The sequence below is a fragment of the Nasonia vitripennis genome (assembly GCF_009193385.2).
Source record: "Nasonia vitripennis strain AsymCx chromosome 3 unlocalized genomic scaffold, Nvit_psr_1.1 chr3_random0014, whole genome shotgun sequence".
In the NCBI taxonomy this organism is placed as follows: Eukaryota; Metazoa; Arthropoda; class Insecta; order Hymenoptera; family Pteromalidae; genus Nasonia; species Nasonia vitripennis.
In genome coordinates this window covers 459,330-473,751 of record NW_022279635.1, presented here as the reverse complement: position 1 = coordinate 473,751, position 14,422 = coordinate 459,330, and the positions used below count along the sequence as shown (strand labels likewise).

Here is a 14,422-nt window from a genome sequence, read left to right as displayed (position 1 = left end):
GAGCACCCGATAGTGTATATCAGTCGTGTACTAACTTCTGAACGCCGACGGAGAAAGAGTGTTTGGCAGTGGTCTGGGCTATCAGAAAGCTGAGGCCGTACATAGAGGGGTACGACTTCAGCGTGATAATAGACCGCAAAAGTCTGCAGTGGCTGAGGAATTTGAAAGATCCCAGCGGTCGCCTAGCAAGATGGGCAATTGAGTTGCAACAGTGGCAATTTGACGTGATTTATCGAAAAGGTGAACTAAATCACTTTCCGGGTGCGCTATCCCGAAGCGACGACTATGGCGAGGACGCTGTTGCCGCTTTCGAGGAGGTTGAAAAATTCCCGGAGAAGTACCAAGGATGGCGTATCGAAAATGGAGTGCTTTATCGTTGGCACAAGGATACCTTGCTGGACCCGATAACACACCGCGAGGAAGCCTGGAGATTGGTAGTGCCGGAGGAACAGAAGGAGAGAGTAATAAGAGATGCACACTGTCCGCCTTCCTCGGGTCACTTGGGAATAGAGAAGACCTATGACCGAGTGGCTCGAGAGTACTATTGGTGAGGAGCCTATCACGACGTGTACAAGTTCGTACAGTCGTGCGAGGAGTGCCAAAAATATAAAAGGGCGCAAAGCGAAGCGAAGCGAAAGGGCTCATGGGACGGCGAGTTGTCGAGCGGCCTTGGGCCATCGTCGCAGCTGATCTCATGGAGTTTCCTCCGAGCAAAAATCGATTCAAATATCTAGTCGTGTTCTAAGACTTGTTTACACGCTGGATCGAATTGAAGCCGTTGAGAAAGGCAGATGCGAAGTCAGTAGCCAGAGCGTTTGAGGAGTTGATTTTATTCAGGTGGGAAACCCCTGAATATTTTCTAACCGATAACGGAAAGGAGTTCGACAACCAACACTTGTAGAAGGTGTTGGAAGTCTACGGTGTGAAACATATCACCACTCCGCCTTATCATCCTCAGGCAAATCCCGTCGAGCGTACGAATCGCACGCTTAAAACGATGATCGCGATGTATGTAAAAAACGATCATTGCGACTGGGATTTGCATCTCCACGAGTTTCGTCATGCCATTAACACGGCGACGCAAGCTTCTACTCGAGTCTCTCCTGCGTTTCTCAATTACGGGCGACATCCTCGTCTGGTGTTGAGTTTACGACGGGAGATCGAGGGAGAAAAATCCATGGAAAGAAGGGAGCCAGATGAGTGGGTAGACAGGATGAAGAGATTAGATATGCTGCGAGATTTAGTGGGGAAATATACGAGCGCTGCAACCGAAAAACAAGAACGCGTTTATAACAAGGGACGGAAAAACGCGCAATTTCAAGTAGGAGATGAGGTCATGCGAAAGACCCATGTCCTATTCGACGCAGCCAAGAGTGTTTCTAAAAAACTAGCTCCGCACTGGGAAGGCCCGTATGAGATTGTCGAGGTTAAATCCCCGATAGTCTATGTACTTGGCTACGGTGACGGAAAATCGCGACGGTTGACAAAGGCTTACGTGGATGAACGGGGCTAAGCAAAAATACTAATTCATTTGTGTTTTTAGGATGGAGCGAGCAGAGGACGAGAAAGAGACGGCGCCGACCGGCCTGCCACCGACCAACATCGCACCGCCACGTCCGACGTTCGCCCAGGTAGCAAGATCACCAGCAATACTGCCAACGCCAGCAACGTCGTCGACGCCTCTGCAGGTTTCAGGGGCGGGGATAACCAGCCTGAGGATCGGCGCGACCACACCAAGGCTGCGCCTGCGCCAATCCACAGCTGGTCTGATGACGACTCCAGCGAGCAGCCAGCAGCGAGATGGGAGCAACGAGGAGAGGCCAAGGACGCAGACGATCACAAGACTAAGCCAGGCGATCTCGACAGGGGCAATTCTCCGGCGTTTGGGCCTAATCCGAGAGGAGGTCGAGAGAGAGAAGGAGAGTAGGATTCGGATGGAGAGGCAGAAGCCATCCGCCGAGTCACAAGAGAACGAGAGCTCGGAGGCAGAGGAAAGCAGATGGGCGCAGAGGGAGTTGGAGTTGTACGTCGACAACTCTCCTGTTGTTGACGAGAGGAGGAGAGGAGAGGAGCAACAAGGAGAGGAAGAGAGAAGGCGGCGAGAAGAAATGAAGCAGAAAGAAAAAGAGGCCAGAGAACGAGAAGAAGAAGAGTGGCGAGCCCGTGAAGAGGAGCAGCGACTACGCGAGGCCCGCAACGACGAAAAGCGGCTCAGAGCTGAGCGAGCTGCTGCCGCGGCAGAGGAAAGAAAGAGAAAGAGCGAGAAGGAGAAGAAGGAGAGAGAGGAAGCTGAGCGTCGTCACCAAGAAGAGCAGCGAACACGAGACGAAGCTGCCTCCACGCCCGTCGACCAGGAGCAGATGGAAACCGATCCACCAGCATCCGCTGCAACCCCGGAGAACGACATGAGCCGGGAGGAGGCTGTAGCAGCGAGGAACGCACGACGCAACGCAGCCAGAGCCTCCCGGAGAAGAGAAGCGAGGCGTATCCAGAGAGAGAGGTAGAGAGAGAGAGAGAGAGAGAGAGAGAGAGAGAGAGAGAGAGAGAGAGAGAAGAGACGCGAGGAACGTCATCGAAGATCGTTCGGCGGATCGAACAAGGAGTCGCACCTCCAACCGCAGGACCTTGCCCGTAAAGGAAAGGGGAGCGTGGTTCGCAGGACTCCGACCGATTCCGACAAACCCGACGATCGACCCGGCCCCGTACAGTTGTTTTAACTGTTGGCAGCCGGGCCATGGTGTTACCACGTGTAACAAGGGGATCACCCGTGACTTCTGCGGCAATTGCGAAAGACACGGAGTCCAGGTGACCAGCTAACCGCGATGCGCCGAGGCCTTTCTGAGCCGCCAGCAGCGAGGAGGAGGTTACGTTCCCATCGAAACGGCCAGTGGCGTCGACATCGCCGAAGAGAACTGGAACGAACCCGATGACCGGCAGCGAGAGGAGCCGGAGAGACGGGACCATCGCCAGCGAGAAGAGCGAGAGGCCCGCGAGCGTCAAGAGAGAGAAGAGAGAGAGAGGAACGAGAAGCGAACGATCGCCGCATACGAGAGGAAAGGCAACAGCAGGAAGCGAGGTATCGGAACGAGGTCGAAGAGCTGGTGACACGAGAGCTGTATCAACAGCTATACCAACAGCAGGAGAGGGAGCGTCTCCGCTGTCTCCGCCCAGAAGAAGACACCCAGAATCGCCAGATCCACGTAGTCAGGGAGGTCCCTAACTATAGCCAGCAAGAGGAGAGAAATATCCTCCTTCAAATCATGCGAGGCTTAGAAGGAGTATCACCTGAGACGAGAGAGCTCGTCCTTCGGCGCATTTACAGAGGACGTTGCGAGGATCGAGCAGAATAGAGAGAGAGGAGAGAGAAGAGAGCCACGAGAGAGACAAGAGGGAAGAGAAGTCGGGGTTGCGGTTGTGCTCCAAACGCAACTCCGGGGCAAGTGGGAGGATGTAGGGTGGCGCCCCCGCCCAACTTAAAACCCACTCCAATGGGAATGAGTTGGACGGTCCTTTTCCTGGACCTACGATGGGGTCCGTCTCTCTTGGGGGTAGTTAAGTTAAGGGAGGGGGATTACGACGTTGTACGTCGCAGCCGAGCAAATCGCGCGTTATTGTTTACGCGGCAACCTCACTCGATGCAAGGAAGAAAAGGCGATCGGTTCCAGCGAGGTCCGCGTTTTCTCGGACGCGAGCTACGTCCCGGGAATTCGTGGTATTCGCTGGCCGACGTACCCAAGGAGGGAGCTCGCCGGTTCGAGCTGGCGCGAGACGAGCAGCCAATCAGCGCGTCTCGCGCCTCGCGTGGCCAATTGGGCTACGTTATCAGCCGGGCCCGATGGCCGACGGCGAGACGCCGAGCGCACGCGCGGCAGAGCGGCTCGGCAGTTCCTTTCCGAGCCCTGTCGATGACACTTCGACGTGACGAGAGTGCGCGAAAGTGAATTGCAAGAAAAGAGTGAGAGTGAGAGAGCAGCAGCTCCACGACCTGGACCATCGCCCCGAGGAAGAGATCCCTCCCCGGAGACGACCGTCCAGCCATTCAGCCAGAGGAAGGAAGCCGAAACGAGAGCCAGGCATTTATCCCCAAGTCTGCAGATAGAGAGTGAGAGAGAGAGAGAGAGGGAGAGAGAGAGCACGCCGGCCGCGTAGCTACTCGAGCGGGTTGCGCCGAGCCGAAATTCGGGTGTGTGTGAGAGAGAGAGAGAGAGAGAGAGAGAGAGAGAGAGAGAGCAGACGGGTCAGACTGCGCAACGTCATAGGCGAGAGCTTCGAGGCGCGCGCGTGTATATTAGAGTAGAGGTGTGACGGCGAGCCCATGCGTGGCTACTGTGCGTGGGCGGCTACGGCCACCACGTTGTAGGGAAGGGCTGGGCCAAATATACGTGCAATATAACTTAATAACTTGTGTGATTACTTCTTCCTTCTTTCCCCAAGTTCTCCCAAACGTCGGCGATTAGGCTAAATCCCGCGATTAATGAAAAATCTTGGCGCGTACGAGGTGTTGCGCACCTGTACTGGGAGGCACAGCGTCGCAGCAGGCTATTTTCAAGTTCTTCCTCTGCCTCAACTACTGTAAGGACGTCATTTCTCAATTCTTCTGGAAAACTTGGTGACTGTACGAAGGTTAAGCATAAATCAACTCTTCTAGCTATATCTTCTTCTGAATTGCTATCTATTTTAAAATCTTCGGCGCTGTAGTTGCCATGGAGTCTTCTTAACAGTCTATTCGCTCGCTCAAATAGCGTACCGTTTGTATGTAATTCTAAGTGTTCTAATGCATCGTCCACTTCTATACTCGACAAATTCTGAATCCAGTCACGTATTCTAACGTTTACGTTTTCTTTAAAAATCGTCAAATCAGCGATAGTCCAACTTGATGCCATTTTTCGAATTTTTTTTAATGCTTCTTAACGTTCAAAAAAAAAAATTTCAAAATTCAAAATTCAAAAATTTTCACGCAATTCATAATATTCTAAAAAAAAAAAAATTGGATCGATTTGTCGAGGGTACACTTGAACGTGACGAGGGAACGCACGCACAAAATGCAACAAATATAACGAGGGTCAGTTAATTTTAAACAGTTAAATAAATAAACGAAATTAATATAAACAATTAAACGTAATAGTGACAGAGTATATATAAGCTCTGTAGCACACTCCGCTTGAACTAGCTGTACTGAGCAGGACAATAATACTCTATTTAGCCTCTCGGCGGAATATTCCGTTACGTACAAATAGTCGAAAATTCGAGTCCGTAATATTATAAAATTCGACGGCTTAAATTTTCGCAATGCTAAAATTTTAACTCGCTGGGAAGTGTGCTCTTTGTTTACATTCGCCGCTGCCTGACTCTCGCGAGTATAAACACGTTCGGTCACGTGCGCTGGCCTAATGTATTGCGGACGCTTCGAGTCCGAGACTCGTAAACACGCGCGCTCGCTCTCGAAAATTCCTTTCGCATTCGCGAAAACTACGTAGTTACTGTAACGATTGAATAGTTCGACTATTCTGCGATTTTACAATTTAATAATCCCGAAACATTAGGGCGCCATATATAACGGGGTTCTTTATCCCGTGTATAAAGAGTCAGTGATGAATGCACTGATCTATCGAATAGCGAGAGGAGTAAAAGCAGCAGCTCGTTGCAGGCTTCTTGTAGGCTGTGTGGAGCCTGGCCCGTAGCGCAGTATGCTGCACGTGCTCGTCCTCGAGCACGTGAGCCCGCGGAGGCGTCGTGAGAGATGATGCTACGTAGCTTAATCGCGGATGAAATGTATAATCGAGAGGGACGAACGCGGGGAATAGGTAGAGAGTCAGGTGCGAAATAACCAAGCGCAGGTTGAAATTCTAGTTAAATTTATATAAAACTAAGTAAAGAAAGATACAATCGCAACGCTAGGCAAGAGAGAGAGAGAGAGACGAAGCAGAGTCTAATGCGGAGAGAGAGAGAGAGAGAGAGAGAGAGAGAGAGAGAGAGAGAGAGAGTAGCGATCAAGCGGGTACTTACATTCGCCTTCGTGCTGGCTCGCAAGGATGCCTCGTGGCTCGACCGGAAGGGCACAATCAGACGACCGTGGCCCACGCTGGGCAGCCAGGAAGATGCATCGTGGCCTTATGTGTGTAGCTGGGGGCAGCGGGAGGACGAGCGGCGATAGCTGCTCAGCTCGTGACTGACGCGTGAAGATGACCTTCACTGGAAAATGCTCGTACCTGGCGACACACCAAGAGCGCGGTTCCGTTGCAGCTACAATCTTCCAGGGCTAGCGCGCGCAAAAGCACCGAGACCTTTAGAGTTCGACTGTACGGTTCGGCGCTCTGAATCGAAGTCCCTTAGCGCGGGAGCATGGGCAGCACGGACTTTCTCCCACTCTCCCTCGCGACACACTCATACACGCGCGCGGCTCTCTCTCTCTCTCTCTCTCTCTCTCTCTCTCTCTCTCTCTCTCTCTCTCTCTCTCTCTCTCTCTGTGTTCGCTAGCTGGGCTTTCTGCTCTCTCACTTACCTTGTAGCTGAAATAACGTTTACGACATTACATATATATTTTTAGATATGTTTATATACAGTAATGAGGGAGAGAGGCATAACGAGAGTACGCTAATCAACTCGTTATAATATTAATCATGAGATAATCACGAAATCAATTACGCGACTAATAACATGACTACTTACGCGAATATCCTGTACTCACACGAAATTTTTTACTATTCGGATGTTATACATGCAATTACTCATGTATCTGCTTTAATAATCGTGAGAGTAATCACGTAAGTTATTTCAACAGGATACTGTGAACGATTGATTTAAAAACTGTATTCCTGTGATACATCAATCCTTGATAGTGAAAAATAATTTAGTCCTAATAATCCAAACTACATTGATTAACTACAAATCCCAATTTTATTAACCTTTAACCCATTATCCTAAAATCTGAATTAAAATATAAATCTAAATGCAACTACAAATCAGGAGTTTATTCTAGTTTATAGTATTATACATTTTTATATGTCTAGTAATAATGATTTTCTCGATGGAAAATACATTTGAACTTTATAAATATTATTAAGTTAATGAGCAGACGGAGGTAATAAAACTGTTTTTCAATGATTATTTTTAGCTTTGGTATTATGAACGTGTTTGCAGGATTGTAGGTAAATCGAGATTTACGAAATAACTTTATTTTATTAAAAAACTTTTATTGAAAAATGGGCTGATGATCGCCAAAAATGGGCTATTGATCGCCAAAAAATATGTATGTAAAGCCGAATTTTAGTTTTTTTTTTAAATTTAATATTGTCAATTACAAAATGCAAAAGAGTATTGCAAATATACAGTTTAACAGTTTCTTTCTATACGGGTGTGGAAGGTGGTTATATACATGTGCGATTATTTTCGAATACAAACAAAGCGAAATTTTATGCTACCCTTTACTAACATAATGTGCAAACACCTGTGCACAGATTTCTGTAGAGATTTCTACACAGATATTTGCACATTATTTTCGTAAGGTTATGCTATACAAAATTCTGAAGGTTCATGTATTTTCCATTAATTTTATTGATAAAACTTCATCTTCTTTATCTAAAAAATGTAAAATACCATAAACATAAAAATCAGCTACAAAAAAAAATATGTGCATAGATGTCTGCAAAATTTTCTGCACTGATCTCTGCACATAATTTGGTCCGTATATTTTTTAATTCCAAAAAATAAATTCTTAAAAGCTAAAATAAATGCCTTAATAGGTGTTATCATACTGATAATAACACCAACACTCTGGCTGTGGACTCCAAACTTTATTTATTTAATAACAGATTAACATAAAAATTTTTTAAAACTTGAAAAATAAAAATTGTGGAATTTACTATCAAAGTTATAGAGTTATCTTCTAAATAATAACACCTAGTAAGGCATTTTTTATATTTTTTTGATTTTAGGATTGTTCTGGAAATTAAAAATAGACGATCCAAATTTTTGACAGAGATCAGTGCAGAAAACTTTGCAGAGATCCATGCACAGATCACTGCACATTATTTTCGCCAGTAACCTCAAAATAAGCTCAAATGACTGGCCAATACGCTCTTTGGCAAGCTCGAAGTAGATATTTACAGTATAAATGTAATTTATGTGTATGTAACAATGTCTGGTTATGGACAATTTTTTGAGACAACTTATACACAAGTATTGAAAATATGTGTTATGAATGCACAAGAGCGTCATTTGAGCTCTTTTTGAGCTGACAAAGTGCGTGTGTCGGTGTCTGTCACATTTGTGAAGTGTGTGTTATATGTTTGGAGTGTGTGTCGCATGTGTGACTGTGTAGATTATCACACAGTTAGAAAATAAGGCTCCAGGAAACTACTTCCTTCTTTTTATGCAGCCCTAAGTAACACGTAATTTTGATATGTTATAAATGAATATACCAAGATTTTTATTTTATTTTAGACATTCTAAAAAATCTTTCTAGTAAAGCAGATAAGAAATTAGAAGATCGATCGTTTAGTTGATGCTCATGTTGACATTAGGTACGGAGAACTTTTTCTAATGTGTCTGAATTATTGTTTGTCTGGTAAATTGCCTTTTACGGAAATAGTAAATCTAATGAAGCTCATAAACATAATATGTGGAAAAAATATACTGCCTGATACTCATTATGAGATGAACAAATTATGTAACGATTTTGACAGTATAACATTTCATAGTGTTTGCTCTACGTGCTCTGCGTACAATGGCGAGTTTCAGAATTTTAGAGGAACTATTACATGTGAAGTATGTGATACTATTGTTGATGTGTCTAATCCATCAAATTCTTATTTCTTCGCAATAATTGATCCATCAAATGCAATTCATAAACATTGGAAGGCTCATGAGGATTATTATAGTTATATTATGAATGAAAGAGTTTATGAAAAGAATCAAATCAATGACATTTACGATGGAAAAATAGAGAGTTCATTTCTACTTTATCTGCGTCAGATAAAAATAAATATGTGACTGCAATTATGAATACGGATGGGGCACCCGTATTTAAATCATCAAATTTTTCAATATATCCAATATATATTATGTTAAACGAGCTCCCTATACAATCAAGGTTTAACAATATAATTCTCACTTGTCTTTGGTTTGGATATGGTAAACCTGAAATGAGTGTATTGTTAGACATTTTTGTAAAAAAAAATGAATAAACTTTCGACCACTGGGATCTTATGCGAAATAAAAAATGAAGAGATTTACATATAAAATTCTTTATATTTGTTGCTTGCGTGAATATCATTGCTCGAGCACCAATGAATGAAATACATCAATTCAACGCAAGATGTGGTTGTGATTGGTGCACACAAGAAGGTACATATTTTGAAGGAAGCATACGATATCCGTACGTAACACCATTACCGCTGGAAAGAACTTCAGAAAATACTATTGCATTTGCAAAAGAGGCTTTAAACTCAGGACAACCTGTTTTTGGTGTCAAAAGCGCTTCTCCACTATTGCTTTTGAAAAGTTTTGACATAATAAAAGGATTTACGCCAGACTATATGCACTGTGTCTCAGCTGGTGTAGTAACAAAACTTACTGATTGTATTTTGTGTGATTTACCTAATAGCGACATCGAAAAAAAACGATCAATTGCTACTAAAAATTAAAGTGCCAAACCAATTATGTCGTTTAACTAGGTCACTAAAAGATAGACGTAATTGGAAAGCCCGAGAATGGGAAAATTGGCTACTTTACTACAGTGTGCCTGCTTTTAATGCAGTAATGAAAAATAAAAATAAATTAAGACATTGGTTGCTGCTGGTAGAATCAATGCACATTAGTTTAAATACAAATATCACATTTACTACATGATGTAAATAAAATGCTTCATGAATTTGTATTACAGATTCAAGAACTATAAGACAAGAACTATACTCATTAAAATCAATGACGTACAATGTACACCAATTATTACATATAACAAAAAGTATCAACGATTGGGGACCATTGTGGGCGCACACAGCATTTTATTTTGAAGCAGCTAATCACAATTTACTAACTGCGATTCATTCTTCCATAGGTGTTATATTACAAATTTTAAGATACACAAATCTTCAACAACATGCAAAAATTTTAGAAGAAATTGTATATCCAGACTGTTCACCTTGTATAAAATACTATTTCGAAAACATACTTCAATCAAAAAGTAAAAAAATCTACAAAATTTCTTAGATTTATTTTGGTAAAGGCAAAAGTATAGATCAACGACTACTTAATCAGTTAAATGTATCACCAAGAACAAAAGTTTTTTCAAAAATTGTCCTAAATAATTGTTTGTACCAGACATTTAATCAAATTAATCGACGATCTTGTAATTATTTTGCTATTTTGAAAAATGGCACATTTATCAAGATAAATCATTTTCTTGTAGATTCAGTAAATAAAACAGAACTAACAGTTTGTCAGGTAGTAAATCCAATAGCATTTCTCATTTTATAAAAGAGGTTATGCATATAAAAGACGAAATTCTGACTATTCCAACTAGAGAAATCGATAAAAACTCTGTGTACATAGAAGCTGGAAGTAAAATTTACGTAATAGCTGTTCCGTATCCATATCGTGATTAGAAATATTTTGGATATTGTGTGTACATGTGCATATATATATGTATATATATATATATATATATATATATATATATATATATATATATATATATATTACTATATATATATATATATATATATATATATATATTACTTAAAGTTTTATGTCATTAATGTTATGTTAAAAGATTAATATACTTAATAACTTAAAAAAAATTTTTTTTCATTACCCTATTACAGCTCGGCAATAATCAAAACAAACCATAAAATTGTATAGCAACTTTAAAATCAGACTAATCAATTTTTTGGGACTAATAAGATACATATAAAATCTATTCCGATTTTTATTTATCATATGAGTACTCATATGAGTAATCATATCAGTCATCATATGAGAAATTGGTCGAAATTCTCATATGATGACTCATATGAGAGCTCATATGAGTACTCATATGAGTCATCATATGAGTTATCACATGAGAACGCATATGAGATTTTTCAGCCGGGTATATGCATGTCAAATTTTATTGATATTGACAAAGTAGTTCCAGAAATATTACGATATACATACACACACATCCATACGGACATTTTCCAAAAACATTTGATTTCTAACCCACTAAAAAGTATTTTCTATAAGTTTTGAAGAAACTCAAAATTTTACTATAACAAAGCTTCCTCTAGGAGGAAGCAAAAATTTAATAGAAACTTTAATCGTTACAATTAACTTAAAAAGTTATTGTTAACAAATATAATTAATACGTGTTTTGCCAATTCTTTAGCGTAGCTTCCTTCAACTTTATATATTGCTTTAATATAAGAATTGTTTTTGGAATCTCAAAACTGAAAAATCACTATAAAAAAAATGCGTTCACAAATTATAAAAACGGATTTTTTTCCCACTATGTACTAGTAAAAAAAAATAAAATAAGACTTGGTGGGTTAAAATCCACTGAGTGGAAGCTAAGATACAGGTGTATACAAACACTCACACACCACACACATACACACACACACATATCCGTACAGGCATTTTCCAAAAACGCTTTTTTCGACTAAAAATAACACACTAACACACTTCCTACAAGTTTTTAATCAAACTCAAAAAATTACTATTACAAGGCTTCCTCCAGCAAGGAAGCAATTGTTTCAAAATCATTCTCTTACAAAATTTTATTTATTAATTTGCAGAGAAGCATAAGAGATCAAGGAGAGGTAGATGGATCCAGGCACAAATGAAATGGGAGAGAATTAAAAGTAACAGGGCATATAATATGGAAGTCATGCATCGCGTGAGAACCTTCGTATCTCATGGACTGAGTATGGAAGATTTTAGTAAGCCAACGTTACCTTTTTTTAACATTTTAATTTACTAATTTTCATGAATTTTCAACTATTTTTTTCACAATTTTCATTAATTCATTATTTGTCATCTTATAATTTGTTAGTTTAACTCTTATAACGTTCTCTTTAACTTTTATACACTTTGTACATTCTTTAATCCATTGTTTTTTGAAGAATAAAATCATTGCATCTGCGGTAGTATCAAAGAGTTTTTTATTTTCAATTTAGACTGATGAAGTAATCATATTTATAAAAAAAATGAATTATGTTGTATTCGTAAATATAAAACATAAAATGAATAATTATGAATTATAAACATATTTTTGTAGAGTAAAATATAAAAAAAAAATATTTTTCTGCAGGTAATGGTTACCAAAATCGTGAGTTGAATTCTCGGCATGGAAATGGCAACAACTGTGGTCGTGGTGGTAACAGAGGTGGTTACAACAGAAGTTTCGACAACAATTGAGGACGAAACAATAGAAGCCGTGGCAACAAGGGCTGTGAGAACAATAGGCGTCCTAATGCTAATCAAAGTAATACAAATTTAAAAGAAAATGGTCGTAATGCTAAGCGCTCGCCGGAGAAGAAATAAAAATATTGTAGTTTAATGAAAAATTTAATTATAAATTTTTGTATTTTTATTACTTTTTTTTAATAATCCCGATCTGTGAAAATATATTTTTTTTAGTTTATGTAAGATTTAAAATTGTATCGACGTCTGAGAGAAATAATTTGAGACTGAAAAGAAGGAATTTTTCAGCAGCCGAGTTTGAGAGTTATTCCTCTCAGACGTCGATCTATCGATATAAAATTTTGTTTAATTAATAAGCCACAGGTACAACGAATCACATGCAAATTATGTTTTTTAAGTTATATATTTATTATTATTTATTGTTAATAAATAAAATGTATATTTTGTCATCTGCTTGCTTAAAATAACCTATTGTTCATTTATTTTTAAAATACATTATTAATTGTTTCTAAATTATATAATCCGCTATTTGTATAATATAAATATAGTATGCAGTACTCGAAGGAGGTTAGGGAGCGCTCGCTGAGAGAGGACGCGAGTTAAGAAGCTCCAGCTAAAAAGGCGATTTTGCAAAAGAAATAGACGATTAAAGAAGGAGAGTTAGTCAGGAAAAGTGAGAGAATTAATTAAAAAGCGAGGGAAAGTGAAGGCGGAAAAAAGAAAGAAGATTGTTGTTAGGAAAGTGAAAAGAAAAAAGTCAGGAAAGAAGAGGTTAAGAACGCCACAAAAATGGCGGATACGAGAGAAACAAAGAGCCCAGAAAGTAAGATAGGAGAGAAGGAGGAAGAAATCAAAAGACCGAGAGGAAGGCCGAGGAAAGAAGAAAAAGCAAAAGAACAGACAGGGCAGATGAGAAGCTACTTAGAAAACGGCAACTGCGGATTTCAAGTAGCATTTGGCACGAGGAGAAGAATAGAGCACTCACCGGTAAACGGAAAAGAAGGCGATTCTGGCAAGATACACGAAGAAGGGAAAGTGGATGATGAAAGAAACCGGGGGAGGAAGGAGAAGAATGAGGAAGAAGACGAGGTAGTCGAGGAGTCATCGGAAAGGACAAAAACAGCAGGGGCATCGGAAACAGGGACAACGGCTGCGGGAACAACGGCGACAGTGGAGGGGAAGGAGACGATAGTACCGGCAGAGGCAGAGATACCAGCAGGGGACAAAAAGAGAGAAGATGCGGGAAAGGTATCAACAGAGGACGCCACGGGAAAGAGAGCAGAGTCGACAACGGAAGAACTAGCGGTAGTACGTAAGTCATTTAAGGACCTAGAAAATAAGATAGATAGGATAGATAGGGAGAAAAGATCATTAGAGAAGGAGATGAACGAGATGAGGGAAAAAGTAAGGCTAGAGAGAATAATCAATGAGGGTTTGAGAAGAGATATAGAGCTGGTTAAAAAAGAAAGAATAATGGATAAAAACAGAATGAACGAGCTTGAATTAGTGATAGAAGAGTTGTTAGAAAAAGGGAGGGACACATTGGGAAAAGAACAGAATGTCGAAAATAACAATAATAAGAATAGAAATAACAATAATAGAAAACAGCGAGGAAGAGAATAATAATAATAATAAGGAAGGACGTCTAGGAAATATAAAAAGGGATTATTTGAAGGTTACGCCAGAGAAGTTAGGGGAAGGAGAATTAGAATGGGAAATGGCAGAGAGAAAAAACAGAAAGAAAAACATATTTATTAGGGGAGTAAGAACGATAGGGGCTAGAATAAAAGAGGAAATTAAGGAAATTATAAAAGAAAACCTAGATCAGGCTATTTATATAAAGAAAGTGAGAGCGATAGGGGGTGGATTAGTAGTAGAGTTAGAGTCTATGGAAAATAGAAAGAGAAAAGGAGATACAAAATTGGCTAAAAATGATTGCAGAAGAGGAAAGGGGAAGAGGACTAGAAACGCAGGTAGGATATCAGAAAATAAAAGTAAATGGGTGTTGGTATGAATGGAG

At 40.6% G+C, this 14,422-nt stretch overlaps 1 protein-coding gene across 3 annotated transcripts in view; it reads left to right on the top strand.

Annotated features, from left to right (window-relative positions):
* The window catches only part of LOC107981478, a 43,640-nt gene extending 30,789 nt beyond the window's left edge, over positions 1-12,851 (top strand). For 2 of the 3 annotated variants that reach the window (XM_031928014.2, XM_031928013.2), the window contains 2 exons: positions 11,775-11,918; positions 12,290-12,851. The gene's annotated coding sequence lies outside the window, so the exon portion shown is untranslated. Of the gene's footprint in view, positions 1-8,442; positions 10,628-11,774; positions 11,919-12,289 lie in introns of those variants that run through there. The other variant, XM_031928015.2, reaches the window with a different exon arrangement.
* The last annotated feature ends 1,571 nt before the right edge of the window (positions 12,852-14,422 follow it).